The sequence below is a fragment of the Rhinoderma darwinii genome, assembly GCF_050947455.1.
Source record: "Rhinoderma darwinii isolate aRhiDar2 chromosome 5 unlocalized genomic scaffold, aRhiDar2.hap1 SUPER_5_unloc_17, whole genome shotgun sequence".
Classification (NCBI taxonomy): domain Eukaryota; kingdom Metazoa; phylum Chordata; class Amphibia; order Anura; family Rhinodermatidae; genus Rhinoderma; species Rhinoderma darwinii.
Window position 1 is genome coordinate 349,571 of NW_027461773.1, and position 25,678 is coordinate 375,248.

Below are 25,678 nucleotides of genomic sequence, written 5' to 3' on the forward strand. Positions count from 1 at the left end.
ATCAATCAATCAATCAGTGGCTGGCTCAGGTGCAGCTCTTTAACTTACCTAAAAGGGAGGGCGGAGAGAAGACAAGGAAGATGAATGAGGTGTTCCAATGTGAAATGCCGGAAACACAGAAACACAGACGACACACAACAAGAGGTGGCAATCTATTCATTAATTGCATTTAATCAATGAGCTCATTATCACTCATGCATTGTCCAACAGGTGTTGAAATAATGGGATTAAAAGGGGAGATCCCTTCAGAAAGACAGAAACAATAGCAAAGACAAAAAACACTTTTGGAATCTGCTTTTAGTCAACACATAAGGAAAGGGTGCACCGGTCCTGGAAATACTGCAATACCAGGTCAATGCGTGGAGTGGACAGAGCAAGCTCTATTTCCATCTCCCTGTTCTAAAAATCCATTTAATATATGGTCCCCAGATAGGGGACGTATCAGATATTAAACTGATAAGAACAGATACTACACTTGATCTTAGCCAAAAGGCCGAGAAGCGATAACCCGAACGGGCCGCGCGTTGCCCGAGCCTGCCCGATACTGCTGTTCAGCCCTTGCAGCGATTCAGCCTACTTCTAGGCAATTCCATGGGGCCCTGCAGGCTCACACACTCACAGCTACACAGGAGGTGAATAAAGGCCGGAGAGGAAGCCAGACAGGATTTGCTTCTTTTGCTTGCACCACAATGCAGTGCTGAAAGAGGAGGAATCTACATAAAAACGCCTTCCTGGCAACGCCCAAATGCCCTGCTGCCATGCAGATAAACACTGGCAGCGGCAGCAAGTGCATGCCCACAGCCACCCCTTGTTCCTTCACACCTTGTATCAGCTGTAATCCAGTCCAGTCCAGTGCTGCCTGCTGAGCAGCACTGACCAACACTGCCTGGGCCCAGGCTTTTATCTCTGAGGCCCCATTATGATGTCAGAAAGCTGGCTCTGGAATCCTGAGGGCTCCACTATGACACGTGCAAAGTTCCGTCTGAACTTTATATAAGACGGTGAGGCTCAGTCAGTCACTCAGTGTTGCCTGAGAGGGCAACACTGCAACAGCCGGCCGCCAGGCTGTCTTTTTTTTGCACAGCTAGTTGCCTCCAGGAGGCCACAAGAGGGAGACAAGGGACTGCAAAATGGAAAATAGGCATCCACCAACTTTACAGACAACTTCTCCTTGCTCCTACAACCTCCATCCTTGCACAGTTTGTTATTCTTCTAGGTAACATAGTAACAAATCCAAATTGCTGCTCTCTTTGTAGGCAAGCAAGGCTTTGTTGCAACTGCAATTCTTACTTCTTCTTGAAATGTAGGGACGACAGTACATTCCATCACATCCATCTAGTGTACACAGGTAGGTCCATTGTGGCGGGCAGGCGAGCGGGCGGGCTGCTTTATTGGCTGTTTGCTGTTCCCCTACTCCACTCCACTATTTGACTGTTGTGCTGCATCAATCAATCAATCAATCAATCAATCAATCAATCAGTGGCTGGCTCAGGTGCAGCTCTTTAACTTACCTAAAAGGGAGGGCGGAGAGAAGACAAGGAAGGTGAATGAGGTGTTCCAATGTGAAATGCCGGAAACACAGAAACACAGACGACACACAACAAGAGGTGGCAATCTATTCATTAATTGCATTTAATCAATGAGCTCATTATCACTCATGCATTGTCCAACAGGTGTTGAAATAATGGGATTAAAAGGGGAGATCCCTTCAGAAAGACAGAAACAATAGCAAAGACAAAAAACACTTTTGGAATCTGCTTTTAGTCAACACATAAGGAAAGGGTGCACCGGTCCTGGAAATACTGCAATACCAGGTCAATGCGTGGAGTGGACAGAGCAAGCTCTATTTCCATCTCCCTGTTCTAAAAATCCATTTAATATATGGTCCCCAGATAGGGGACGTATCAGATATTAAACTGATAAGAACAGATACTACACTTGATCTTAGCCAAAAGGCCGAGAAGCGATAACCCGAACGGGCCGCGCGTTGCCCGAGCCTGCCCGATACTGCTGTTCAGCCCTTGCAGCGATTCAGCCTACTTCTAGGCAATTCCATGGGGCCCTGCAGGCTCACACACTCACAGCTACACGGGAGGTGAATAAAGGCCGGAGAGGAAGCCAGACAGGATTTGCTTCTTTTGCTTGCACCACAATGCAGTGCTGAAAGAGGAGGAATCTACATAAAAACGCCTTCCTGGCAACGCCCAAATGCCATGCTGCCATGCAGATAAACACTGGCAGCGGCAGCAAGTGCATGCCCACAGCCACCCCTTGTTCCTTCACACCTTGTATCAGCTGTAATCCAGTCCAGTCCAGTGCTGCCTGCTGAGCAGCACTGACCAACACTGCCTGGGCCCAGGCTTTTATCTCTGAGGCCCCATTATGATGTCAGAAAGCTGGCTCTGGAATCCTGAGGGCTCCACTATGACACGTGCAAAGTTCCGTCTGAACTTTATATAAGACGGTGAGGCTCAGTCAGTCACTCAGTGTTGCCTGAGAGGGCAACACTGCAACAGCCGGCCGCCAGGCTGTCTTTTTTTTGCACAGCTAGTTGCCTCCAGGAGGCCACAAGAGGGAGACAAGGGACTGCAAAATGGAAAATAGGCATCCACCAACTTTACAGACAACTTCTCCTTGCTCCTACAACCTCCATCCTTGCACAGTTTGTTATTCTTCTAGGTAACATAGTAACAAATCCAAATTGCTGCTCTCTTTGTAGGCAAGCAAGGCTTTGTTGCAACTGCAATTCTTACTTCTTCTTGAAATGTAGGGACGACAGTACATTCCATCACATCCATCTAGTGTACACAGGTAGGTCCATTGTGGCGGGCAGGCGAGCGGGCGGGCTGCTTTATTGGCTGTTTGCTGTTCCCCTACTCCACTCCACTATTTGACTGTTGTGCTGCATCAATCAATCAATCAATCAATCAATCAATCAATCAATCAATCAATCAGTGGCTGGCTCAGGTGCAGCTCTTTAACTTACCTAAAAGGGAGGGCGGAGAGAAGACAAGGAAGATGAATGAGGTGTTCCAATGTGAAATGCCGGAAACACAGAAACACAGACGACACACAACAAGAGGTGGCAATCTATTCATTAATTGCATTTAATCAATGAGCTCATTATCACTCATGCATTGTCCAACAGGTGTTGAAATAATGGGATTAAAAGGGGAGATCCCTTCAGAAAGACAGAAACAATAGCAAAGACAAAAAACACTTTTGGAATCTGCTTTTAGTCAACACATAAGGAAAGGGTGCACCGGTCCTGGAAATACTGCAATACCAGGTCAATGCGTGGAGTGGACAGAGCAAGCTCTATTTCCATCTCCCTGTTCTAAAAATCCATTTAATATATGGTCCCCAGATAGGGGACGTATCAGATATTAAACTGATAAGAACAGATACTACACTTGATCTTAGCCAAAAGGCCGAGAAGCGATAACCCGAACGGGCCGCGCGTTGCCCGAGCCTGCCCGATACTGCTGTTCAGCCCTTGCAGCGATTCAGCCTACTTCTAGGCAATTCCATGGGGCCCTGCAGGCTCACACACTCACAGCTACACAGGAGGTGAATAAAGGCCGGAGAGGAAGCCAGACAGGATTTGCTTCTTTTGCTTGCACCACAATGCAGTGCTGAAAGAGGAGGAATCTACATAAAAACGCCTTCCTGGCAACGCCCAAATGCCCTGCTGCCATGCAGATAAACACTGGCAGCGGCAGCAAGTGCATGCCCACAGCCACCCCTTGTTCCTTCACACCTTGTATCAGCTGTAATCCAGTCCAGTCCAGTGCTGCCTGCTGAGCAGCACTGACCAACACTGCCTGGGCCCAGGCTTTTATCTCTGAGGCCCCATTATGATGTCAGAAAGCTGGCTCTGGAATCCTGAGGGCTCCACTATGACACGTGCAAAGTTCCGTCTGAACTTTATATAAGACGGTGAGGCTCAGTCAGTCACTCAGTGTTGCCTGAGAGGGCAACACTGCAACAGCCGGCCGCCAGGCTGTCTTTTTTTTGCACAGCTAGTTGCCTCCAGGAGGCCACAAGAGGGAGACAAGGGACTGCAAAATGGAAAATAGGCATCCACCAACTTTACAGACAACTTCTCCTTGCTCCTACAACCTCCATCCTTGCACAGTTTGTTATTCTTCTAGGTAACATAGTAACAAATCCAAATTGCTGCTCTCTTTGTAGGCAAGCAAGGCTTTGTTGCAACTGCAATTCTTACTTCTTCTTGAAATGTAGGGACGACAGTACATTCCATCACATCCATCTAGTGTACACAGGTAGGTCCATTGTGGCGGGCAGGCGAGCGGGCGGGCTGCTTTATTGGCTGTTTGCTGTTCCCCTACTCCACTCCACTATTTGACTGTTGTGCTGCATCAATCAATCAATCAATCAATCAATCAATCAATCAATCAATCAATCAATCAATCAATCAGTGGCTGGCTCAGGTGCAGCTCTTTAACTTACCTAAAAGGGAGGGCGGAGAGAAGACAAGGAAGGTGAATGAGGTGTTCCAATGTGAAATGCCGGAAACACAGAAACACAGACGACACACAACAAGAGGTGGCAATCTATTCATTAATTGCATTTAATCAATGAGCTCATTATCACTCATGCATTGTCCAACAGGTGTTGAAATAATGGGATTAAAAGGGGAGATCCCTTCAGAAAGACAGAAACAATAGCAAAGACAAAAAACACTTTTGGAATCTGCTTTTAGTCAACACATAAGGAAAGGGTGCACCGGTCCTGGAAATACTGCAATACCAGGTCAATGCGTGGAGTGGACAGAGCAAGCTCTATTTCCATCTCCCTGTTCTAAAAATCCATTTAATATATGGTCCCCAGATAGGGGACGTATCAGATATTAAACTGATAAGAACAGATACTACACTTGATCTTAGCCAAAAGGCCGAGAAGCGATAACCCGAACGGGCCGCGCGTTGCCCGAGCCTGCCCGATACTGCTGTTCAGCCCTTGCAGCGATTCAGCCTACTTCTAGGCAATTCCATGGGGCCCTGCAGGCTCACACACTCACAGCTACACGGGAGGTGAATAAAGGCCGGAGAGGAAGCCAGACAGGATTTGCTTCTTTTGCTTGCACCACAATGCAGTGCTGAAAGAGGAGGAATCTACATAAAAACGCCTTCCTGGCAACGCCCAAATGCCCTGCTGCCATGCAGATAAACACTGGCAGCGGCAGCAAGTGCATGCCCACAGCCACCCCTTGTTCCTTCACACCTTGTATCAGCTGTAATCCAGTCCAGTCCAGTGCTGCCTGCTGAGCAGCACTGACCAACACTGCCTGGGCCCAGGCTTTTATCTCTGAGGCCCCATTATGATGTCAGAAAGCTGGCTCTGGAATCCTGAGGGCTCCACTATGACACGTGCAAAGTTCCGTCTGAACTTTATATAAGACGGTGAGGCTCAGTCAGTCACTCAGTGTTGCCTGAGAGGGCAACACTGCAACAGCCGGCCGCCAGGCTGTCTTTTTTTTGCACAGCTAGTTGCCTCCAGGAGGCCACAAGAGGGAGACAAGGGACTGCAAAATGGAAAATAGGCATCCACCAACTTTACAGACAACTTCTCCTTGCTCCTACAACCTCCATCCTTGCACAGTTTGTTATTCTTCTAGGTAACATAGTAACAAATCCAAATTGCTGCTCTCTTTGTAGGCAAGCAAGGCTTTGTTGCAACTGCAATTCTTACTTCTTCTTGAAATGTAGGGACGACAGTACATTCCATCACATCCATCTAGTGTACACAGGTAGGTCCATTGTGGCGGGCAGGCGAGCGGGCGGGCTGCTTTATTGGCTGTTTGCTGTTCCCCTACTCCACTCCACTATTTGACTGTTGTGCTGCATCAATCAATCAATCAATCAATCAATCAATCAATCAATCAATCAATCAATCAATCAATCAGTGGCTGGCTCAGGTGCAGCTCTTTAACTTACCTAAAAGGGAGGGCGGAGAGAAGACAAGGAAGGTGAATGAGGTGTTCCAATGTGAAATGCCGGAAACACAGAAACACAGACGACACACAACAAGAGGTGGCAATCTATTCATTAATTGCATTTAATCAATGAGCTCATTATCACTCATGCATTGTCCAACAGGTGTTGAAATAATGGGATTAAAAGGGGAGATCCCTTCAGAAAGACAGAAACAATAGCAAAGACAAAAAACACTTTTGGAATCTGCTTTTAGTCAACACATAAGGAAAGGGTGCACCGGTCCTGGAAATACTGCAATACCAGGTCAATGCGTGGAGTGGACAGAGCAAGCTCTATTTCCATCTCCCTGTTCTAAAAATCCATTTAATATATGGTCCCCAGATAGGGGACGTATCAGATATTAAACTGATAAGAACAGATACTACACTTGATCTTAGCCAAAAGGCCGAGAAGCGATAACCCGAACGGGCCGCGCGTTGCCCGAGCCTGCCCGATACTGCTGTTCAGCCCTTGCAGCGATTCAGCCTACTTCTAGGCAATTCCATGGGGCCCTGCAGGCTCACACACTCACAGCTACACGGGAGGTGAATAAAGGCCGGAGAGGAAGCCAGACAGGATTTGCTTCTTTTGCTTGCACCACAATGCAGTGCTGAAAGAGGAGGAATCTACATAAAAACGCCTTCCTGGCAACGCCCAAATGCCCTGCTGCCATGCAGATAAACACTGGCAGCGGCAGCAAGTGCATGCCCACAGCCACCCCTTGTTCCTTCACACCTTGTATCAGCTGTAATCCAGTCCAGTCCAGTGCTGCCTGCTGAGCAGCACTGACCAACACTGCCTGGGCCCAGGCTTTTATCTCTGAGGCCCCATTATGATGTCAGAAAGCTGGCTCTGGAATCCTGAGGGCTCCACTATGACACGTGCAAAGTTCCGTCTGAACTTTATATAAGACGGTGAGGCTCAGTCAGTCACTCAGTGTTGCCTGAGAGGGCAACACTGCAACAGCCGGCCGCCAGGCTGTCTTTTTTTTGCACAGCTAGTTGCCTCCAGGAGGCCACAAGAGGGAGACGAGGGACTGCAAAATGGAAAATAGGCATCCACCAACTTTACAGACAACTTCTCCTTGCTCCTACAACCTCCATCCTTGCACAGTTTGTTATTCTTCTAGGTAACATAGTAACAAATCCAAATTGCTGCTCTCTTTGTAGGCAAGCAAGGCTTTGTTGCAACTGCAATTCTTACTTCTTCTTGAAATGTAGGGACGACAGTACATTCCATCACATCCATCTAGTGTACACAGGTAGGTCCATTGTGGCGGGCAGGCGAGCGGGCGGGCTGCTTTATTGGCTGTTTGCTGTTCCCCTACTCCACTCCACTATTTGACTGTTGTGCTGCATCAATCAATCAATCAATCAATCAATCAATCAATCAATCAATCAATCAGTGGCTGGCTCAGGTGCAGCTCTTTAACTTACCTAAAAGGGAGGGCGGAGAGAAGACAAGGAAGGTGAATGAGGTGTTCCAATGTGAAATGCCGGAAACACAGAAACACAGACGACACACAACAAGAGGTGGCAATCTATTCATTAATTGCATTTAATCAATGAGCTCATTATCACTCATGCATTGTCCAACAGGTGTTGAAATAATGGGATTAAAAGGGGAGATCCCTTCAGAAAGACAGAAACAATAGCAAAGACAAAAAACACTTTTGGAATCTGCTTTTAGTCAACACATAAGGAAAGGGTGCACCGGTCCTTGAAATACTGCAATACCAGGTCAATGCGTGGAGTGGACAGAGCAAGCTCTATTTCCATCTCCCTGTTCTAAAAATCCATTTAATATATGGTCCCCAGATAGGGGACGTATCAGATATTAAACTGATAAGAACAGATACTACACTTGATCTTAGCCAAAAGGCCGAGAAGCGATAACCCGAACGGGCCGCGCGTTGCCCGAGCCTGCCCGATACTGCTGTTCAGCCCTTGCAGCGATTCAGCCTACTTCTAGGCAATTCCATGGGGCCCTGCAGGCTCACACACTCACAGCTACACGGGAGGTGAATAAAGGCCGGAGAGGAAGCCAGACAGGATTTGCTTCTTTTGCTTGCACCACAATGCAGTGCTGAAAGAGGAGGAATCTACATAAAAACGCCTTCCTGGCAACGCCCAAATGCCCTGCTGCCATGCAGATAAACACTGGCAGCGGCAGCAAGTGCATGCCCACAGCCACCCCTTGTTCCTTCACACCTTGTATCAGCTGTAATCCAGTCCAGTCCAGTGCTGCCTGCTGAGCAGCACTGACCAACACTGCCTGGGCCCAGGCTTTTATCTCTGAGGCCCCATTATGATGTCAGAAAGCTGGCTCTGGAATCCTGAGGGCTCCACTATGACACGTGCAAAGTTCCGTCTGAACTTTATATAAGACGGTGAGGCTCAGTCAGTCACTCAGTGTTGCCTGAGAGGGCAACACTGCAACAGCCGGCCGCCAGGCTGTCTTTTTTTTGCACAGCTAGTTGCCTCCAGGAGGCCACAAGAGGGAGACAAGGGACTGCAAAATGGAAAATAGGCATCCACCAACTTTACAGACAACTTCTCCTTGCTCCTACAACCTCCATCCTTGCACAGTTTGTTATTCTTCTAGGTAACATAGTAACAAATCCAAATTGCTGCTCTCTTTGTAGGCAAGCAAGGCTTTGTTGCAACTGCAATTCTTACTTCTTCTTGAAATGTAGGGACGACAGTACATTCCATCACATCCATCTAGTGTACACAGGTAGGTCCATTGTGGCGGGCAGGCGAGCGGGCGGGCTGCTTTATTGGCTGTTTGCTGTTCCCCTACTCCACTCCACTATTTGACTGTTGTGCTGCATCAATCAATCAATCAATCAATCAATCAATCAATCAATCAATCAATCAGTGGCTGGCTCAGGTGCAGCTCTTTAACTTACCTAAAAGGGAGGGCGGAGAGAAGACAAGGAAGGTGAATGAGGTGTTCCAATGTGAAATGCCGGAAACACAGAAACACAGACGACACACAACAAGAGGTGGCAATCTATTCATTAATTGCATTTAATCAATGAGCTCATTATCACTCATGCATTGTCCAACAGGTGTTGAAATAATGGGATTAAAAGGGGAGATCCCTTCAGAAAGACAGAAACAATAGCAAAGACAAAAAACACTTTTGGAATCTGCTTTTAGTCAACACATAAGGAAAGGGTGCACCGGTCCTGGAAATACTGCAATACCAGGTCAATGCGTGGAGTGGACAGAGCAAGCTCTATTTCCATCTCCCTGTTCTAAAAATCCATTTAATATATGGTCCCCAGATAGGGGACGTATCAGATATTAAACTGATAAGAACAGATACTACACTTGATCTTAGCCAAAAGGCCGAGAAGCGATAACCCGAACGGGCCGCGCGTTGCCCGAGCCTGCCCGATACTGCTGTTCAGCCCTTGCAGCGATTCAGCCTACTTCTAGGCAATTCCATGGGGCCCTGCAGGCTCACACACTCACAGCTACACGGGAGGTGAATAAAGGCCGGAGAGGAAGCCAGACAGGATTTGCTTCTTTTGCTTGCACCACAATGCAGTGCTGAAAGAGGAGGAATCTACATAAAAACGCCTTCCTGGCAACGCCCAAATGCCCTGCTGCCATGCAGATAAACACTGGCAGCGGCAGCAAGTGCATGCCCACAGCCACCCCTTGTTCCTTCACACCTTGTATCAGCTGTAATCCAGTCCAGTCCAGTGCTGCCTGCTGAGCAGCACTGACCAACACTGCCTGGGCCCAGGCTTTTATCTCTGAGGCCCCATTATGATGTCAGAAAGCTGGCTCTGGAATCCTGAGGGCTCCACTATGACACGTGCAAAGTTCCGTCTGAACTTTATATAAGACGGTGAGGCTCAGTCAGTCACTCAGTGTTGCCTGAGAGGGCAACACTGCAACAGCCGGCCGCCAGGCTGTCTTTTTTTTGCACAGCTAGTTGCCTCCAGGAGGCCACAAGAGGGAGACAAGGGACTGCAAAATGGAAAATAGGCATCCACCAACTTTACAGACAACTTCTCCTTGCTCCTACAACCTCCATCCTTGCACAGTTTGTTATTCTTCTAGGTAACATAGTAACAAATCCAAATTGCTGCTCTCTTTGTAGGCAAGCAAGGCTTTGTTGCAACTGCAATTCTTACTTCTTCTTGAAATGTAGGGACGACAGTACATTCCATCACATCCATCTAGTGTACACAGGTAGGTCCATTGTGGCGGGCAGGCGAGCGGGCGGGCTGCTTTATTGGCTGTTTGCTGTTCCCCTACTCCACTCCACTATTTGACTGTTGTGCTGCATCAATCAATCAATCAATCAATCAATCAATCAATCAATCAATCAATCAATCAATCAGTGGCTGGCTCAGGTGCAGCTCTTTAACTTACCTAAAAGGGAGGGCGGAGAGAAGACAAGGAAGGTGAATGAGGTGTTCCAATGTGAAATGCCGGAAACACAGAAACACAGACGACACACAACAAGAGGTGGCAATCTATTCATTAATTGCATTTAATCAATGAGCTCATTATCACTCATGCATTGTCCAACAGGTGTTGAAATAATGGGATTAAAAGGGGAGATCCCTTCAGAAAGACAGAAACAATAGCAAAGACAAAAAACACTTTTGGAATCTGCTTTTAGTCAACACATAAGGAAAGGGTGCACCGGTCCTGGAAATACTGCAATACCAGGTCAATGCGTGGAGTGGACAGAGCAAGCTCTATTTCCATCTCCCTGTTCTAAAAATCCATTTAATATATGGTCCCCAGATAGGGGACGTATCAGATATTAAACTGATAAGAACAGATACTACACTTGATCTTAGCCAAAAGGCCGAGAAGCGATAACCCGAACGGGCCGCGCGTTGCCCGAGCCTGCCCGATACTGCTGTTCAGCCCTTGCAGCGATTCAGCCTACTTCTAGGCAATTCCATGGGGCCCTGCAGGCTCACACACTCACAGCTACACGGGAGGTGAATAAAGGCCGGAGAGGAAGCCAGACAGGATTTGCTTCTTTTGCTTGCACCACAATGCAGTGCTGAAAGAGGAGGAATCTACATAAAAACGCCTTCCTGGCAACGCCCAAATGCCCTGCTGCCATGCAGATAAACACTGGCAGCGGCAGCAAGTGCATGCCCACAGCCACCCCTTGTTCCTTCACACCTTGTATCAGCTGTAATCCAGTCCAGTCCAGTGCTGCCTGCTGAGCACCACTGACCAACACTGCCTGGGCCCAGGCTTTTATCTCTGAGGCCCCATTATGATGTCAGAAAGCTGGCTCTGGAATCCTGAGGGCTCCACTATGACACGTGCAAAGTTCCGTCTGAACTTTATATAAGACGGTGAGGCTCAGTCAGTCACTCAGTGTTGCCTGAGAGGGCAACACTGCAACAGCCGGCCGCCAGGCTGTCTTTTTTTTGCACAGCTAGTTGCCTCCAGGAGGCCACAAGAGGGAGACAAGGGACTGCAAAATGGAAAATAGGCATCCACCAACTTTACAGACAACTTCTCCTTGCTCCTACAACCTCCATCCTTGCACAGTTTGTTATTCTTCTAGGTAACATAGTAACAAATCCAAATTGCTGCTCTCTTTGTAGGCAAGCAAGGCTTTGTTTCAACTGCAATTCTTACTTCTTCTTGAAATGTAGGGACGACAGTACATTCCATCACATCCATCTAGTGTACACAGGTAGGTCCATTGTGGCGGGCAGGCGAGCGGGCGGGCTGCTTTATTGGCTGTTTGCTGTTCCCCTACTCCACTCCACTATTTGACTGTTGTGCTGCATCAATCAATCAATCAATCAATCAATCAATCAATCAATCAATCAATCAATCAATCAATCAATCAGTGGCTGGCTCAGGTGCAGCTCTTTAACTTACCTAAAAGGGAGGGCGGAGAGAAGACAAGGAAGGTGAATGAGGTGTTCCAATGTGAAATGCCGGAAACACAGAAACACAGACGACACACAACAAGAGGTGGCAATCTATTCATTAATTGCATTTAATCAATGAGCTCATTATCACTCATGCATTGTCCAACAGGTGTTGAAATAATGGGATTAAAAGGGGAGATCCCTTCAGAAAGACAGAAACAATAGCAAAGACAAAAAACACTTTTGGAATCTGCTTTTAGTCAACACATAAGGAAAGGGTGCACCGGTCCTGGAAATACTGCAATACCAGGTCAATGCGTGGAGTGGACAGAGCAAGCTCTATTTCCATCTCCCTGTTCTAAAAATCCATTTAATATATGGTCCCCAGATAGGGGACGTATCAGATATTAAACTGATAAGAACAGATACTACACTTGATCTTAGCCAAAAGGCCGAGAAGCGATAACCCGAACGGGCCGCGCGTTGCCCGAGCCTGCCCGATACTGCTGTTCAGCCCTTGCAGCGATTCAGCCTACTTCTAGGCAATTCCATGGGGCCCTGCAGGCTCACACACTCACAGCTACACGGGAGGTGAATAAAGGCCGGAGAGGAAGCCAGACAGGATTTGCTTCTTTTGCTTGCACCACAATGCAGTGCTGAAAGAGGAGGAATCTACATAAAAACGCCTTCCTGGCAACGCCCAAATGCCCTGCTGCCATGCAGATAAACACTGGCAGCGGCAGCAAGTGCATGCCCACAGCCACCCCTTGTTCCTTCACACCTTGTATCAGCTGTAATCCAGTCCAGTCCAGTGCTGCCTGCTGAGCAGCACTGACCAACACTGCCTGGGCCCAGGCTTTTATCTCTGAGGCCCCATTATGATGTCAGAAAGCTGGCTCTGGAATCCTGAGGGCTCCACTATGACACGTGCAAAGTTCCGTCTGAACTTTATATAAGACGGTGAGGCTCAGTCAGTCACTCAGTGTTGCCTGAGAGGGCAACACTGCAACAGCCGGCCGCCAGGCTGTCTTTTTTTTGCACAGCTAGTTGCCTCCAGGAGGCCACAAGAGGGAGACAAGGGACTGCAAAATGGAAAATAGGCATCCACCAACTTTACAGACAACTTCTCCTTGCTCCTACAACCTCCATCCTTGCACAGTTTGTTATTCTTCTAGGTAACATAGTAACAAATCCAAATTGCTGCTCTCTTTGTAGGCAAGCAAGGCTTTGTTGCAACTGCAATTCTTACTTCTTCTTGAAATGTAGGGACGACAGTACATTCCATCACATCCATCTAGTGTACACAGGTAGGTCCATTGTGGCGGGCAGGCGAGCGGGCGGGCTGCTTTATTGGCTGTTTGCTGTTCCCCTACTCCACTCCACTATTTGACTGTTGTGCTGCATCAATCAATCAATCAATCAATCAATCAATCAATCAATCAATCAATCAGTGGCTGGCTCAGGTGCAGCTCTTTAACTTACCTAAAAGGGAGGGCGGAGAGAAGACAAGGAAGGTGAATGAGGTGTTCCAATGTGAAATGCCGGAAACACAGAAACACAGACGACACACAACAAGAGGTGGCAATCTATTCATTAATTGCATTTAATCAATGAGCTCATTATCACTCATGCATTGTCCAACAGGTGTTGAAATAATGGGATTAAAAGGGGAGATCCCTTCAGAAAGACAGAAACAATAGCAAAGACAAAAAACACTTTTGGAATCTGCTTTTAGTCAACACATAAGGAAAGGGTGCACCGGTCCTGGAAATACTGCAATACCAGGTCAATGCGTGGAGTGGACAGAGCAAGCTCTATTTCCATCTCCCTGTTCTAAAAATCCATTTAATATATGGTCCCCAGATAGGGGACGTATCAGATATTAAACTGATAAGAACAGATACTACACTTGATCTTAGCCAAAAGGCCGAGAAGCGATAACCCGAACGGGCCGCGCGTTGCCCGAGCCTGCCCGATACTGCTGTTCAGCCCTTGCAGCGATTCAGCCTACTTCTAGGCAATTCCATGGGGCCCTGCAGGCTCACACACTCACAGCTACACGGGAGGTGAATAAAGGCCGGAGAGGAAGCCAGACAGGATTTGCTTCTTTTGCTTGCACCACAATGCAGTGCTGAAAGAGGAGGAATCTACATAAAAACGCCTTCCTGGCAACGCCCAAATGCCCTGCTGCCATGCAGATAAACACTGGCAGCGGCAGCAAGTGCATGCCCACAGCCACCCCTTGTTCCTTCACACCTTGTATCAGCTGTAATCCAGTCCAGTCCAGTGCTGCCTGCTGAGCAGCACTGACCAACACTGCCTGGGCCCAGGCTTTTATCTCTGAGGCCCCATTATGATGTCAGAAAGCTGGCTCTGGAATCCTGAGGGCTCCACTATGACACGTGCAAAGTTCCGTCTGAACTTTATATAAGACGGTGAGGCTCAGTCAGTCACTCAGTGTTGCCTGAGAGGGCAACACTGCAACAGCTGGCCGCCAGGCTGTCTTTTTTTTGCACAGCTAGTTGCCTCCAGGAGGCCACAAGAGGGAGACAAGGGACTGCAAAATGGAAAATAGGCATCCACCAACTTTACAGACAACTTCTCCTTGCTCCTACAACCTCCATCCTTGCACAGTTTGTTATTCTTCTAGGTAACATAGTAACAAATCCAAATTGCTGCTCTCTTTGTAGGCAAGCAAGGCTTTGTTGCAACTGCAATTCTTACTTCTTCTTGAAATGTAGGGACGACAGTACATTCCATCACATCCATCTAGTGTACACAGGTAGGTCCATTGTGGCGGGCAGGCGAGCGGGCGGGCTGCTTTATTGGCTGTTTGCTGTTCCCCTACTCCACTCCACTATTTGACTGTTGTGCTGCATCAATCAATCAATCAATCAATCAATCAATCAATCAATCAATCAGTGGCTGGCTCAGGTGCAGCTCTTTAACTTACCTAAAAGGGAGGGCGGAGAGAAGACAAGGAAGGTGAATGAGGTGTTCCAATGTGAAATGCCGGAAACACAGAAACACAGACGACACACAACAAGAGGTGGCAATCTATTCATTAATTGCATTTAATCAATGAGCTCATTATCACTCATGCATTGTCCAACAGGTGTTGAAATAATGGGATTAAAAGGGGAGATCCCTTCAGAAAGACAGAAACAATAGCAAAGACAAAAAACACTTTTGGAATCTGCTTTTAGTCAACACATAAGGAAAGGGTGCACCGGTCCTGGAAATACTGCAATACCAGGTCAATGCGTGGAGTGGACAGAGCAAGCTCTATTTCCATCTCCCTGTTCTAAAAATCCATTTAATATATGGTCCCCAGATAGGGGACGTATCAGATATTAAACTGATAAGAACAGATACTACACTTGATCTTAGCCAAAAGGCCGAGAAGCGATAACCCGAACGGGCCGCGCGTTGCCCGAGCCTGCCCGATACTGCTGTTCAGCCCTTGCAGCGATTCAGCCTACTTCTAGGCAATTCCATGGGGCCCTGCAGGCTCACACACTCACAGCTACACGGGAGGTGAATAAAGGCCGGAGAGGAAGCCAGACAGGATTTGCTTCTTTTGCTTGCACCACAATGCAGTGCTGAAAGAGGAGGAATCTACATAAAAACGCCTTCCTGGCAACGCCCAAATGCCCTGCTGCCATGCAGATAAACACTGGCAGCGGCAGCAAGTGCATGCCCACAGCCACCCCTTGTTCCTTCACACCTTGTATCAGCTGTAATCCAGTCCAGTCCAGTGCTGCCTGCTGAGCAGCACTGACCAACACTGCCTGGGCCCAGGCTTTTATCTCTGAGGCCCCATTATGATGTCAGAAAGCTGGCTCTGGAATCCTGAGGGCTCCACTATGACACGTGCAAAGTTCCGTCTGAACTTTATATAAGACGGTGAGGCTCAGTCAGTCACTCAGTGTTGCCTGAGAGGGCAACACTGCAACAGCCGGCCGCCAGGCTGTCTTTTTTTTGCACAGCTAGTTGCCTCCAGGAGGCCACAAGAGGGAGACAAGGGACTGCAAAATGGAAAATAGGCATCCACCAACTTTACAGACAACTTCTCCTTGCTCCTACAACCTCCATCCTTGCACAGTTTGTTATTCTTCTAGGTAACATAGTAACAAATCCAAATTGCTGCTCTCTTTGTAGGCAAGCAAGGCTTTGTTGCAACTGCAATTCTTACTTCTTCTTGAAATGTAGGGACGACAGTACATTCCATCACATCCATCTAGTGTACACAGGTAGGTCCATTGTGGCGGGCAGGCGAGCGGGCGGGCTGCTTTATTGGCTGTTTGCTGTTCCCCTACTCCACTCCACTATTTGACTGTTGTGCTGCATCAATCAATCAATCAATCAATCAATCAATCAATCAATCAATCAATCAATCAATCAATCAGTGGCTGGCTCAGGTGCAGCTCTTTAACTTACCTAAAAGGGAGGGCGGAGAGAAGACAAGGAAGGTGAATGAGGTGTTCCAATGTGAAATGCCGGAAACACAGAAACACAGACGACACACAACAAGAGGTGGCAATCTATTCATTAATTGCATTTAATCAATGAGCTCATTATCACTCATGCATTGTCCAACAGGTGTTGAAATAATGGGATTAAAAGGGGAGATCCCTTCAGAAAGACAGAAACAATAGCAAAGACAAAAAACACTTTTGGAATCTGCTTTTAGTCAACACATAAGGAAAGGGTGCACCGGTCCTGGAAATACTGCAATACCAGGTCAATGCGTGGAGTGGACAGAGCAAGCTCTATTTCCATCTCCCTGTTCTAAAAATCCATTTAATATATGATCCCCAGATAGGGGACGTATCAGATATTAAACTGATAAGAACAGATACTACACTTGATCTTAGCCAAAAGGCCGAGAAGCGATAACCCGAACGGGCCGCGCGTTGCCCGAGCCTGCCCGATACTGCTGTTCAGCCCTTGCAGCGATTCAGCCTACTTCTAGGCAATTCCATGGGGCCCTGCAGGCTCACACACTCACAGCTACACGGGAGGTGAATAAAGGCCGGAGAGGAAGCCAGACAGGCTTTGCTTCTTTTGCTTGCACCACAATGCAGTGCTGAAAGAGGAGGAATCTACATAAAAACGCCTTCCTGGCAACGCCCAAATGCCCTGCTGCCATGCAGATAAACACTGGCAGCGGCAGCAAGTGCATGCCCACAGCCACCCCTTGTTCCTTCACACCTTGTATCAGCTGTAATCCAGTCCAGTCCAGTGCTGCCTGCTGAGCAGCACTGACCAACACTGCCTGGGCCCAGGCTTTTATCTCTGAGGCCCCATTATGATGTCAGAAAGCTGGCTCTGGAATCCTGAGGGCTCCACTATGACACGTGCAAAGTTCCGTCTGAACTTTATATAAGACGGTGAGGCTCAGTCAGTCACTCAGTGTTGCCTGAGAGGGCAACACTGCAACAGCCGGCCGCCAGGCTGTCTTTTTTTTGCACAGCTAGTTGCCTCCAGGAGGCCACAAGAGGGAGACAAGGGACTGCAAAATGGAAAATAGGCATCCACCAACTTTACAGACAACTTCTCCTTGCTCCTACAACCTCCATCCTTGCACAGTTTGTTATTCTTCTAGGTAACATAGTAACAAATCCAAATTGCTGCTCTCTTTGTAGGCAAGCAAGGCTTTGTTGCAACTGCAATTCTTACTTCTTCTTGAAATGTAGGGACGACAGTACATTCCATCACATCCATCTAGTGTACACAGGTAGGTCCATTGTGGCGGGCAGGCGAGCGGGCGGGCTGCTTTATTGGCTGTTTGCTGTTCCCCTACTCCACTCCACTATTTGACTGTTGTGCTGCATCAATCAATCAATCAATCAATCAATCAATCAATCAATCAATCAATCAATCAATCAGTGGCTGGCTCAGGTGCAGCTCTTTAACTTACCTAAAAGGGAGGGCGGAGAGAAGACAAGGAAGGTGAATGAGGTGTTCCAATGTGAAATGCCGGAAACACAGAAACACAGACGACACACAACAAGAGGTGGCAATCTATTCATTAATTGCATTTAATCAATGAGCTCATTATCACTCATGCATTGTCCAACAGGTGTTGAAATAATGGGATTAAAAGGGGAGATCCCTTCAGAAAGACAGAAACAATAGCAAAGACAAAAAACACTTTTGGAATCTGCTTTTAGTCAACACATAAGGAAAGGGTGCACCGGTCCTGGAAATACTGCAATACCAGGTCAATGCGTGGAGTGGACAGAGCAAGCTCTATTTCCATCTCCCTGTTCTAAAAATCCATTTAATATATGGTCCCCAGATAGGGGACGTATCAGATATTAAACTGATAAGAACAGATACTACACTTGATCTTAGCCAAAAGGCCGAGAAGCGATAACCCGAACGGGCCGCGCGTTGCCCGAGCCTGCCCGATACTGCTGTTCAGCCCTTGCAGCGATTCAGCCTACTTCTAGGCAATTCCATGGGGCCCTGCAGGCTCACACACTCACAGCTACACGGGAGGTGAATAAAGGCCGGAGAGGAAGCCAGACAGGATTTGCTTCTTTTGCTTGCACCACAATGCAGTGCTGAAAGAGGAGGAATCTACATAAAAACGCCTTCCTGGCAACGCCCAAATGCCCTGCTGCCATGCAGATAAACACTGGCAGCGGCAGCAAGTGCATGCCCACAGCCACCCCTTGTTCCTTCACACCTTGTATCAGCTGTAATCCAGTCCAGTCCAGTGCTGCCTGCTGAGCAGCACTGACCAACACTGCCTGGGCCCAATCCTGAGGGCTCCACTATGACACGTGCAAAGTTCCGTCTGAACTTTATATAAGACGGTGAGGCTCAGTCAGTCACTCAGTGTTGCCTGAGAGGGCAACACTGCAACAGCCGGCCGCCAGGCTGTCTTTTTTTTGCACAGCTAGTTGCCTCCAGGAGGCCACAAGAGGGAGACAAGGGACTGCAAAATGGAAAATAGGCATCCACCAACTTTACAGACAACTTCTCCTTGCTCCTACAACCTCCATCCTTGCACAGTTTGTTATTCTTCTAGGTAACATAGTAACAAATCCAAATTGCTGCTCTCTTTGTAGGCAAGCAAGGCTTTGTTGCAACTGCAATTCTTACTTCTTCTTGAAATGTAGGGACGACAGTACATTCCATCACATCCATCTAGTGTACACAGGTAGGTCCATTGTGGCGGGCAGGCGAGCGGGCGGGCTGCTTTATTGGCTGTTTGCTGTTCCCCTACTCCACTCCACTATTTGACTGTTGTGCTGCATCAATCAATCAATCAATCAATCAATCAATCAATCAATCAATCAATCAATCAATCAGTGGCTGGCTCAGGTGCAGCTCTTTAACTTACCTAAAAGGGAGGGCGGAGAGAAGACAAGGAAGGTGAATGAGGTGTTCCAATGTGAAATGCCGGAAACACAGAAACACAGACGACACACAACAAGAGGTGGCAATCTATTCATTAATTGCATTTAATCAATGAGCTCATTATCACTCATGCATTGTCCAACAGGTGTTGAAATAATGGGATTAAAAGGGGAGATCCCTTCAGAAAGACAGAAACAATAGCAAAGACAAAAAACACTTTTGGAATCTGCTTTTAGTCAACACATAAGGAAAGGGTGCACCGGTCCTGGAAATACTGCAATACCAGGTCAATGCGTGGAGTGGACAGAGCAAGCTCTATTTCCATCTCCCTGTTCTAAAAATCCATTTAATATATGGTCCCCAGATAGGGGACGTATCAGATATTAAACTGATAAGAACAGATACTACACTTGATCTTAGCCAAAAGGCCGAGAAGCGATAACCCGAACGGGCCGCGCGTTGCCCGAGCCTGCCCGATACTGCTGTTCAGCCCTTGCAGCGATTCAGCCTACTTCTAGGCAATTCCATGGGGCCCTGCAGGCTCACACACTCACAGCTACACGGGAGGTGAATAAAGGCCGGAGAGGAAGCCAGACAGGATTTGCTTCTTTTGCTTGCACCACAATGCAGTGCTGAAAGAGGAGGAATCTACATAAAAACGCCTTCCTGGCAACGCCCAAATGCCCTGCTGCCATGCAGATAAACACTGGCAGCGGCAGCAAGTGCATGCCCACAGCCACCCCTTGTTCCTTCACACCTTGTATCAGCTGTAATCCAGTCCAGTCCAGTGCTGCCTGCTGAGCAGCACTGACCAACACTGCCTGGGCCCAGGCTTTTATCTCTGAGGCCCCATTATGATGTCAGAAAGCTGGCTCTGGAATCCTGAGGGCTCCACTATGACACGTGCAAAGTTCCGTCTGAACTTTATATAAGACGGTGAGGCTCAGTCAGTCACTCAGTGTTGCCTGAGAGGGCAACACTGCAACAGCCGGCCGCCAGGCTGTCTTTTTTTTGCACAGCTAGTTGCCTCCAGGAGGCCACAAGAGGGAGACAAGGGACTGCAAAATGGAAAATAGGCATCCACCAACTTTACAGACAACTTCTCCTTGCTCCTACAACCTCCATCCTTGCACAGTTTGTTATTCTTCTAGGTAACATAGTAACAAATCCAAATTGCTGCTCTCTTTGTAGGCAAGCAAGGCTTTGTTGCAACTGCAATTCTTACTTCTTCTTGAAATGTAGGGACGACAGTACATTCCATCACATCCATCTAGTGTACACAGGTAGGTCCATTGTGGCGGGCAGGCGAGCGGGCGGGCTGCTTTATTGGCTGTTTGCTGTTCCCCTACTCCACTCCACTATTTGACTGTTGTGCTGCATCAATCAATCAATCAATCAATCAATCAATCAATCAATCAGTGGCTGGCTCAGGTGCAGCTCTTTAACTTACCTAAAAGGGAGGGCGGAGAGAAGACAAGGAAGGTGAATGAGGTGTTCCAATGTGAAATGCCGGAAACACAGAAACACAGACGACACACAACAAGAGGTGGCAATCTATTCATTAATTGCATTTAATCAATGAGCTCATTATCACTCATGCATTGTCCAACAGGTGTTGAAATAATGGGATTAAAAGGGGAGATCCCTTCAGAAAGACAGAAACAATAGCAAAGACAAAAAACACTTTTGGAATCTGCTTTTAGTCAACACATAAGGAAAGGGTGCACCGGTCCTGGAAATACTGCAATACCAGGTCAATGCGTGGAGTGGACAGAGCAAGCTCTATTTCCATCTCCCTGTTCTAAAAATCCATTTAATATATGGTCCCCAGATAGGGGACGTATCAGATATTAAACTGATAAGAACAGATACTACACTTGATCTTAGCCAAAAGGCCGAGAAGCGATAACCCGAACGGGCCGCGCGTTGCCCGAGCCTGCCCGATACTGCTGTTCAGCCCTTGCAGCGATTCAGCCTACTTCTAGGCAATTCCATGGGGCCCTGCAGGCTCACACACTCACAGCTACACGGGAGGTGAATAAAGGCCGGAGAGGAAGCCAGACAGGATTTGCTTCTTTTGCTTGCACCACAATGCAGTGCTGAAAGAGGAGGAATCTACATAAAAACGCCTTCCTGGCAACGCCCAAATGCCCTGCTGCCATGCAGATAAACACTGGCAGCGGCAGCAAGTGCATGCCCACAGCCACCCCTTGTTCCTTCACACCTTGTATCAGCTGTAATCCAGTCCAGTCCAGTGCTGCCTGCTGAGCAGCACTGACCAACACTGCCTGGGCCCAGGCTTTTATCTCTGAGGCCCCATTATGATGTCAGAAAGCTGGCTCTGGAATCCTGAGGGCTCCACTATGACACGTGCAAAGTTCCGTCTGAACTTTATATAAGACGGTGAGGCTCAGTCAGTCACTCAGTGTTGCCTGAGAGGGCAACACTGCAACAGCCGGCCGCCAGGCTGTCTTTTTTTTGCACAGCTAGTTGCCTCCAGGAGGCCACAAGAGGGAGACAAGGGACTGCAAAATGGAAAATAGGCATCCACCAACTTTACAGACAACTTCTCCTTGCTCCTACAACCTCCATCCTTGCACAGTTTGTTATTCTTCTAGGTAACATAGTAACAAATCCAAATTGCTGCTCTCTTTGTAGGCAAGCAAGGCTTTGTTGCAACTGCAATTCTTACTTCTTCTTGAAATGTAGGGACGACAGTACATTCCATCACATCCATCTAGTGTACACAGGTAGGTCCATTGTGGCGGGCAGGCGAGCGGGCGGGCTGCTTTATTGGCTGTTTGCTGTTCCCCTACTCCACTCCACTATTTGACTGTTGTGCTGCATCAATCAATCAATCAATCAATCAATCAATCAATCAATCAATCAATCAATCAATCAATCAATCAGTGGCTGGCTCAGGTGCAGCTCTTTAACTTACCTAAAAGGGAGGGCGGAGAGAAGACAAGGAAGGTGAATGAGGTGTTCCAATGTGAAATGCCGGAAACACAGAAACACAGACGACACACAACAAGAGGTGGCAATCTATTCATTAATTGCATTTAATCAATGAGCTCATTATCACTCATGCATTGTCCAACAGGTGTTGAAATAATGGGATTAAAAGGGGAGATCCCTTCAGAAAGACAGAAACAATAGCAAAGACAAAAAACACTTTTGGAATCTGCTTTTAGTCAACACATAAGGAAAGGGTGCACCGGTCCTGGAAATACTGCAATACCAGGTCAATGCGTGGAGTGGACAGAGCAAGCTCTATTTCCATCTCCCTGTTCTAAAAATCCATTTAATATATGGTCCCCAGATAGGGGACGTATCAGATATTAAACTGATAAGAACAGATACTACACTTGATCTTAGCCAAAAGGCCGAGAAGCGATAACCCGAACGGGCCGCGCGTTGCCCGAGCCTGCCCGATACTGCTCTTCAGCCCTTGCAGCGATTCAGCCTACTTCTAGGCAATTCCATGGGGCCCTGCAGGCTCACACACTCACAGCTACACGGGAGGTGAATAAAGGCCGGAGAGGAAGCCAGACAGGATTTGCTTCTTTTGCTTGCACCACAATGCAGTGCTGAAAGAGGAGGAATCTACATAAAAACGCCTTCCTGGCAACGCCCAAATGCCCTGCTGCCATGCAGATAAACACTGGCAGCGGCAGCAAGTGCATGCCCACAGCCACCCCTTGTTCCTTCACACCTTGTATCAGCTGTAATCCAGTCCAGTCCAGTGCTGCCTGCTGAGCAGCACTGACCAACACTGCCTGGGCCCAGGCTTTTATCTCTGAGGCCCCATTATGATGTCAGAAAGCTGGCTCTGGAATCCTGAGGGCTCCACTATGACACGTGCAAAGTTCCGTCTGAACTTTATATAAGACGGTGAGGCTCAGTCAGTCACTCAGTGTTGCCTGAGAGGGCAACACTGCAACAGCCGGCCGCCAGGCTGTCTTTTTTTTGCACAGCTAGTTGCCTCCAGGAGGCCACAAGAGGGAGACAAGGGACTGCAAAATGGAAAATAGGCATCCACCAACTTTACAGACAACTTCTCCTTGCTCCTACAACCTCCATCCTTGCACAGTTTGTTATTCTTCTAGGTAACATAGTAACAAATCCAAATTGCTGCTCTCTTTGTAGGCAAGCAAGGCTTTGTTGCAACTGCAATTCTTACTTCTTCTTGAAATGTAGGGACGACAGTACATTCCATCACATCCATCTAGTGTACACAGGTAGGTCCATTGTGGCGGGCAGGCGAGCGGGCGGGCTGCTTTATTGGCTGTTTGCTGTTCCCCTACTCCACTCCACTATTTGACTGTTGTGCTGCATCAATCAATCAATCAATCAATCAATCAATCAATCAATCAATCAATCAGTGGCTGGCTCAGGTGCAGCTCTTTAACTTACCTAAAAGGGAGGGCGGAGAGAAGACAAGGAAGGTGAATGAGGTGTTCCAATGTGAAATGCCGGAAACACAGAAACACAGACGACACACAACAAGAGGTGGCAATCTATTCATTAATTGCATTTAATCAATGAGCTCATTATCACTCATGCATTGTCCAACAGGTGTTGAAATAATGGGATTAAAAGGGGAGATCCCTTCAGAAAGACAGAAACAATAGCAAAGACAAAAAACACTTTTGGAATCTGCTTTTAGTCAACACATAAGGAAAGGGTGCACCGGTCCTGGAAATACTGCAATACCAGGTCAATGCGTGGAGTGGACAGAGCAAGCTCTATTTCCATCTCCCTGTTCTAAAAATCCATTTAATATATGGTCCCCAGATAGGGGACGTATCAGATATTAAACTGATAAGAACAGATACTACACTTGATCTTAGCCAAAAGGCCGAGAAGCGATAACCCGAACGGGCCGCGCGTTGCCCGAGCCTGCCCGATACTGCTGTTCAGCCCTTGCAGCGATTCAGCCTACTTCTAGGCAATTCCATGGGGCCCTGCAGGCTCACACACTCACAGCTACACGGGAGGTGAATAAAGGCCGGAGAGGAAGCCAGACAGGATTTGCTTCTTTTGCTTGCACCACAATGCAGTGCTGAAAGAGGAGGAATCTACATAAAAACGCCTTCCTGGCAACGCCCAAATGCCCTGCTGCCATGCAGATAAACACTGGCAGCGGCAGCAAGTGCATGCCCACAGCCACCCCTTGTTCCTTCACACCTTGTATCAGCTGTAATCCAGTCCAGTCCAGTGCTGCCTGCTGAGCAGCACTGACCAACACTGCCTGGGCCCAGGCTTTTATCTCTGAGGCCCCATTATGATGTCAGAAAGCTGGCTCTGGAATCCTGAGGGCTCCACTATGACACGTGCAAAGTTCCGTCTGAACTTTATATAAGACGGTGAGGCTCAGTCAGTCACTCAGTGTTGCCTGAGAGGGCAACACTGCAACAGCCGGCCGCCAGGCTGTCTTTTTTTTGCACAGCTAGTTGCCTCCAGGAGGCCACAAGAGGGAGACAAGGGACTGCAAAATGGAAAATAGGCATCCACCAACTTTACAGACAACTTCTCCTTGCTCCTACAACCTCCATCCTTGCACAGTTTGTTATTCTTCTAGGTAACATAGTAACAAATCCAAATTGCTGCTCTCTTTGTAGGCAAGCAAGGCTTTGTTGCAACTGCAATTCTTACTTCTTCTTGAAATGTAGGGACGACAGTACATTCCATCACATCCATCTAGTGTACACAGGTAGGTCCATTGTGGCGGGCAGGCGAGCGGGCGGGCTGCTTTATTGGCTGTTTGCTGTTCCCCTACTCCACTCCACTATTTGACTGTTGTGCTGCATCAATCAATCAATCAATCAATCAATCAATCAATCAATCAATCAATCAATCAATCAGTGGCTGGCTCAGGTGCAGCTCTTTAACTTACCTAAAAGGGAGGGCGGAGAGAAGACAAGGAAGGTGAATGAGGTGTTCCAATGTGAAATGCCGGAAACACAGAAACACAGACGACACACAACAAGAGGTGGCAATCTATTCATTAATTGCATTTAATCAATGAGCTCATTATCACTCATGCATTGTCCAACAGGTGTTGAAATAATGGGATTAAAAGGGGAGATCCCTTCAGAAAGACAGAAACAATAGCAAAGACAAAAAACACTTTTGGAATCTGCTTTTAGTCAACACATAAGGAAAGGGTGCACCGGTCCTGCAAATACTGCAATACCAGGTCAATGCGTGGAGTGGACAGAGCAAGCTCTATTTCCATCTCCCTGTTCTAAAAATCCATTTAATATATGGTCCCCAGATAGGGGACGTATCAGTTATTAAACTGATAAGAACAGATACTACACTTGATCTTAGCCAAAAGGCCGAGAAGCGATAACCCGAACGGGCCGCGCGTTGCCCGAGCCTGCCCGATACTGCTGTTCAGCCCTTGCAGCGATTCAGCCTA

General features: G+C 47.7%; 18 non-coding genes across 18 annotated transcripts; all 18 read right to left on the bottom strand.

The window, feature by feature from the left end:
- Window positions 1–314: 314 nt before the first annotated feature.
- On the bottom strand, window positions 315–505 carry LOC142686252 (U2 spliceosomal RNA). The gene has a single exon (XR_012855618.1). It is a non-coding gene; the product is annotated as a U2 spliceosomal RNA (small nuclear RNA).
- Window positions 506–1,777: 1,272 nt separating this feature from the next.
- LOC142686253 (U2 spliceosomal RNA) lies at window positions 1,778–1,968 on the bottom strand. Its single transcript, XR_012855619.1, has one exon. It is a non-coding gene; the product is annotated as a U2 spliceosomal RNA (small nuclear RNA).
- A 1,284-nt stretch (window positions 1,969–3,252) lies between these two features.
- LOC142686255 (U2 spliceosomal RNA) lies at window positions 3,253–3,443 on the bottom strand. Its single transcript, XR_012855620.1, has one exon. It is a non-coding gene; the product is annotated as a U2 spliceosomal RNA (small nuclear RNA).
- Window positions 3,444–4,739: 1,296 nt separating this feature from the next.
- LOC142686256 (U2 spliceosomal RNA) lies at window positions 4,740–4,930 on the bottom strand. Its single transcript, XR_012855621.1, has one exon. It is a non-coding gene; the product is annotated as a U2 spliceosomal RNA (small nuclear RNA).
- Window positions 4,931–6,226: 1,296 nt separating this feature from the next.
- On the bottom strand, window positions 6,227–6,417 carry LOC142686257 (U2 spliceosomal RNA). Its single transcript, XR_012855622.1, has one exon. It is a non-coding gene; the product is annotated as a U2 spliceosomal RNA (small nuclear RNA).
- A 1,284-nt stretch (window positions 6,418–7,701) lies between these two features.
- LOC142686445 (U2 spliceosomal RNA) lies at window positions 7,702–7,892 on the bottom strand. Its single transcript, XR_012855791.1, has one exon. It is a non-coding gene; the product is annotated as a U2 spliceosomal RNA (small nuclear RNA).
- A 1,284-nt stretch (window positions 7,893–9,176) lies between these two features.
- Window positions 9,177–9,367, bottom strand: LOC142686258 (U2 spliceosomal RNA). Its single transcript, XR_012855623.1, has one exon. It is a non-coding gene; the product is annotated as a U2 spliceosomal RNA (small nuclear RNA).
- A 1,292-nt stretch (window positions 9,368–10,659) lies between these two features.
- LOC142686259 (U2 spliceosomal RNA) lies at window positions 10,660–10,850 on the bottom strand. The gene has a single exon (XR_012855624.1). It is a non-coding gene; the product is annotated as a U2 spliceosomal RNA (small nuclear RNA).
- Window positions 10,851–12,150: 1,300 nt separating this feature from the next.
- Window positions 12,151–12,341, bottom strand: LOC142686261 (U2 spliceosomal RNA). Its single transcript, XR_012855626.1, has one exon. It is a non-coding gene; the product is annotated as a U2 spliceosomal RNA (small nuclear RNA).
- Window positions 12,342–13,625: 1,284 nt separating this feature from the next.
- On the bottom strand, window positions 13,626–13,816 carry LOC142686262 (U2 spliceosomal RNA). The gene has a single exon (XR_012855627.1). It is a non-coding gene; the product is annotated as a U2 spliceosomal RNA (small nuclear RNA).
- Window positions 13,817–15,096: 1,280 nt separating this feature from the next.
- Window positions 15,097–15,287, bottom strand: LOC142686263 (U2 spliceosomal RNA). The gene has a single exon (XR_012855628.1). It is a non-coding gene; the product is annotated as a U2 spliceosomal RNA (small nuclear RNA).
- A 1,296-nt stretch (window positions 15,288–16,583) lies between these two features.
- On the bottom strand, window positions 16,584–16,774 carry LOC142686433 (U2 spliceosomal RNA). Its single transcript, XR_012855780.1, has one exon. It is a non-coding gene; the product is annotated as a U2 spliceosomal RNA (small nuclear RNA).
- Window positions 16,775–18,066: 1,292 nt separating this feature from the next.
- Window positions 18,067–18,257, bottom strand: LOC142686264 (U2 spliceosomal RNA). Its single transcript, XR_012855629.1, has one exon. It is a non-coding gene; the product is annotated as a U2 spliceosomal RNA (small nuclear RNA).
- Window positions 18,258–19,500: 1,243 nt separating this feature from the next.
- LOC142686267 (U2 spliceosomal RNA) lies at window positions 19,501–19,691 on the bottom strand. The gene has a single exon (XR_012855630.1). It is a non-coding gene; the product is annotated as a U2 spliceosomal RNA (small nuclear RNA).
- A 1,276-nt stretch (window positions 19,692–20,967) lies between these two features.
- LOC142686268 (U2 spliceosomal RNA) lies at window positions 20,968–21,158 on the bottom strand. Its single transcript, XR_012855631.1, has one exon. It is a non-coding gene; the product is annotated as a U2 spliceosomal RNA (small nuclear RNA).
- A 1,300-nt stretch (window positions 21,159–22,458) lies between these two features.
- LOC142686269 (U2 spliceosomal RNA) lies at window positions 22,459–22,649 on the bottom strand. The gene has a single exon (XR_012855632.1). It is a non-coding gene; the product is annotated as a U2 spliceosomal RNA (small nuclear RNA).
- Window positions 22,650–23,933: 1,284 nt separating this feature from the next.
- LOC142686270 (U2 spliceosomal RNA) lies at window positions 23,934–24,124 on the bottom strand. The gene has a single exon (XR_012855633.1). It is a non-coding gene; the product is annotated as a U2 spliceosomal RNA (small nuclear RNA).
- Window positions 24,125–25,416: 1,292 nt separating this feature from the next.
- On the bottom strand, window positions 25,417–25,607 carry LOC142686444 (U2 spliceosomal RNA). Its single transcript, XR_012855790.1, has one exon. It is a non-coding gene; the product is annotated as a U2 spliceosomal RNA (small nuclear RNA).
- Between the last annotated feature and the right edge of the window lie 71 nt (window positions 25,608–25,678).